The sequence below is a fragment of the Pollicipes pollicipes genome, unplaced genomic scaffold, assembly GCF_011947565.3.
Source record: "Pollicipes pollicipes isolate AB1234 unplaced genomic scaffold, Ppol_2.1 Scaffold_4219;HRSCAF=4965_pilon_pilon_pilon, whole genome shotgun sequence".
NCBI classification, from domain to species: Eukaryota; Metazoa; Arthropoda; class Thecostraca; order Pollicipedomorpha; family Pollicipedidae; genus Pollicipes; species Pollicipes pollicipes.
This window is the reverse complement of record NW_023596448.1, coordinates 1,483,946-1,487,921: the sequence shown is the minus strand read 5'-3', so window position 1 is coordinate 1,487,921 and position 3,976 is coordinate 1,483,946. Positions and strand designations below refer to the sequence as shown.

At 59.6% G+C, this 3,976-nt stretch overlaps 1 long non-coding RNA gene across 1 annotated transcript; it reads right to left on the bottom strand.

Moving 5' to 3' along the window:
* Positions 1–2,502: 2,502 nt before the first annotated feature.
* Positions 2,503–3,440, bottom strand: LOC119095976 (uncharacterized). Its single transcript, XR_005093961.1, has 3 exons — positions 3,431–3,440; positions 3,008–3,114; positions 2,503–2,561 (listed from the first exon to the last, which is right to left on the bottom strand). It is a non-coding gene; the product is annotated as an uncharacterized LOC119095976 (long non-coding RNA).
* Between the last annotated feature and the right edge of the window lie 536 nt (positions 3,441–3,976).

Sequence of the window (3,976 nt, the reverse complement as noted above, 5' to 3'; positions counted from 1 at the left end):
CAGTTGGCTGGTTGACGTCGGTCTCGTGAGTAAGTCGTGATGCTTGGCGCGTGGCCGGACAAAACGTATCGCAAAACGTACTTAAGTTTAGTAAACTGAAGTACGTTTTTTGTATGTTAAGTAAACTTGCAAGTTACATTTAAGCGTCAAGTTCCGACCCGTTTTGATTTTCTCAAATTAGCACTTACATCTGGTACACAACGCTGGAAATCCCGTACAAGACATAATAGCATCTTTCCTCGGAGAAGGACAAAAAAAGCAACAGGAGTGGAGGTATAGATGCGTTGATATTCGGCATCATGCCTTTATCGAAACGAATAGCAGAAAGGCTTCTGATATTCCTTTCGATAAAGGCATGTCGCCGAAACATCAACGAACCTATATCTCCGTTCCCTTGGTTTTTCTCCGAGGAATAAGGCTATTACCCCTAAGTAGTAATACTACTAGGAAGTAATAGTCTTAGCAGCAAATACGGTCGTCGCGATGGCATGGGAGGCCGCGGCTTATCCGTTCACCCGAGTATATGGATTTTGGTATTTGCACCGTCATTCTACCTCCAAACTTAGTTTGCCTCGAGCCGCTACTCAAGCTGGAGCTTTCACCGGCCAGTAGTTGAGCAGGGTGACTGAACATTGGTGAGGATAGGGCTCGCGGCTAGGCTGCAGTTGAGCAGGGGGACTGATCATTGGTGAGGATCGGGCTCGCGGCTAGGCTGCAATTGAGCAGGGCGGCTGATCATTGGTGAGGATCGGGCTCGCGGCTAGGCTGCAGTTGAGCAGGGCGGCTGATCAATGGTGAGGATCGGGCTCGCGGCTAGGCTGCAGTTGAGCAGGGCGCCTGATCATTGGTGAGGATCGGGCTCGCGGCTAGGCTGCAGTTGAGCAGGGCGGCTGATCTTTGGTGAGGATCGGGCTCGCGGCCAGGCTGCAGTTGAGCAGGGCGGCTGATCACTGGCGAGGATCGGGCTCGCGGATAGGCTGCGCCTGGGCAGGGTGACCGATCATTAGTGAGTGTGAGGCTCGCGGCTAGGTTGCAGTATTTATCCAAGCATTTTCGCCGCTCTTGGTTGGAGGCTATACTATAACGTGACAAGGTAAAAAAAGACTCGTAATGGCTTTGATATTTGGTTCTTCGAACATCAATGCGCACTATTTCTCTTAAGTCAGTGCTTCATGTCAGGACCTTGCCTTTTCCTAGCTTTTTAACACACATCAGCTCATGCAAGGATACCGCAAAATAGTGCATCACGGCATCGAACATCTCCACTTTCCCTCACTGTTTCACTTGAACCCTTACCCTCTGGCCGACACGGAAGCTGAAGGGGGGGGGGGGGCGACAGTAGCGCACCAGTCCATTGGTTATCAAGGCGCGTGCTCCCAGTTCGATAAACGGACCTCGTGCAGTTGCATTCACAATTAAAAACAACGTTGCATGCCTTCGAAGTGATTTATTTGGTTCCAAAAAAAAAATCATATTGAGAGTTTGTGTTCAAGGCGATTTTCGATGACATTGTCAAAAGCGCCAAATATGTAACGCAAATGCAATACATCGCATGTGACACGCCGATTTTAGTCACAAGACCAGCCTTTTATGGACGTTCAAGCTGAAAAGTGCATTTCGTATATTCAAAGGAGCTATTTCTTCGGACGCAAAGGAGTTAAGCCATCATCTTAAAAGCCTTTCACAGTGAACAAGTTACCAAGCGTTAGCAGCTGCGCAAGTCCTATCCCAAACAGGGGCGGGCCAGAAGAATACCAGAAGTGAAGTATTTCGACCAGTGACCAGAACACGACAATTTAGACAACACCCCCCGAGGGTGCCCCCTCCCCTTTTCTTGAAGCCAAAATCAAAATTTGCCACTGCTTCCCAGTCGATGGGCTTACGGGTGCGCTCTCTCGGGGCGCCGGAAACAGCTTCGCTCCGCGTAACGTCACTCGACGGCGTGACGTCAGAGAGCCGGCGGCCAGCGCGGCGGGCGGCTGCCAGCCCGGCCAGCGCGGCGGTCACAGGAGTCACCCTCCGGCACTACCTCCGACCCAACCCGCGGCCGAGCGAGCCGACCCGGCCGGCAGGCCGCCGGCGGCGCCGAGTCCCCCGCACACACACACACCACACACCTCCCCACACACGCATACAGACACGCTCCCGCGTCGGCCGGCGTCCCGGCGGCGGCGCCACGGCGGCGCGTCACGCCTGGTCTTCTCCGGGAGCTGGCGTCCGTGCACGGGGCGCGGCGGGCCCGGCGGGGCTCTGCGGCCGGTGGACGTTGGCCGGGCCCCGCCGGGCGGGCGGGCGGGCGCGCCGGGGCTCCGCAGGACCCCGGCCACGCGCAGCGGGCCGGCCGACTCGCCCGGCGCCCCGGCTAGGGGCCCGGGCGGCGGCGACAGCGGCGACGACGGTGGGCGCCGGTCGCTCTGCGCTGCTAGCGACGTCTAGCGAGCGCCAGTGGAGACACCGATTCCTCGGGAGGCCGCGCGGCGGCGCTCAGACCCATGGCGTCCACCCTCATAGAGGAGCGCCAGGTTGGTGACATTAGTCGCCTCCTGGATGGTGAAGTCCACCTGCGGGTCCAAGAACCTTTCAAAATGACAGTAACTACAAGTGATCGGGTACGTACAATTAAAATAAGCATGCCTGGTTACACTTACAGCATAGCATACACCGACACGCAAACGCACACGCGCACCCGCCCGCACCGCGCCCGCGCCCGCGCCCGCGCCCGCGCCCGCGCCCGCGCCCGCGCCCGCGCCCGCGCCCGCGCCCGCGCCCGCGCCCGCCCGCCCGCACCCGCACCCGCACACACACACATAAACTTCGCGATAGTATTCATGATTGGGCTTAAGGGCGCACCGACTACCCTGATCTACACACACCTTGCACAAATATAACGTTTAGAATGGCATACACCGACACACACGCAGGATCGACATATACGCTTTGCGCATGTGCGCTGCTGTTCACAGCGGGCGCGCGCGGCGCGCGGCGTCTGTGGAGCGCCGGCTCTGACCTGCTCGGCCACGCTGGCCGGCCGGGTGGGGTCAGGGTCGCGACCTTCCAGCTTCTGACGGACGCGACGCCACACGGCCAGCGCGTACTGGTTGCAGCCCTGCACGCCTGTCGCAACGGCACGGCCGGGGTCAGCCGTGGACGCGGCGCCGCATGCGGCACGGTGATAGGACACACCCCTCCCGCGGACTGGCCGAAGCTATATCTACCTTACACCTGCCAGACTTGGCCAGGCACAGGGCCCGTCGGCTTCCACGCAACACAGCATGCTTTTGCCATCACCATCCATCATTCCACAAACGACACTTCACTTATTCACTTGCCGCCTATCGCTGAGCCCTGCGCCAGCAATGTACCGCCCGCGCCGCCGGTTCGACAGCCGACGCGGCCGGGCCGGGGCCGCGCCGCCGGCCGGCCCTCTCACCGCGTCCAGTAGGGGGTCCTTCTGGACGGGCTTCTCGCGTGGCGTCAGGCGGCTCTCCTCGGACGTCAGCGTCGACAACTGGCCGGCCAGCGACACCAGAGTGTCGTAGATGGCCGCTGCGACAGAGAAGTGTGACGTGAAGCAAAGTGTGAAGCGTGAAGGGTAACAGCGTGACGTCACAGGCCGGGACGGCGCGCACGCGCGGCACCGTTTCCATCCAACCACATCGGCGGCACATACACGATAAATCGATACCGGACATAGCAAATGTGAAAGCAAGTTACCACCGATGCAACGTCACAGCCCCAATACCTAAAGCGGCACCTGTGGTACAGACCGGAGCTCTGACCGAAGCCCGGCCGGCCAGCGTGGCCGAGCGGGTCAGCGTGGTACAAACCGGAGCTGATCAGCACCGCACCGACCGTGAGGCCCCAGCGGCACCTCACCTGTGCCCTGCTGTTGCCGGCCAGCTGAGCGCGGTACTCGAGCACGTGCTCCCGGCTGACGGTCTCGTTGAGCAGGCTGCGGATCAGGCGGCTCAGCTCC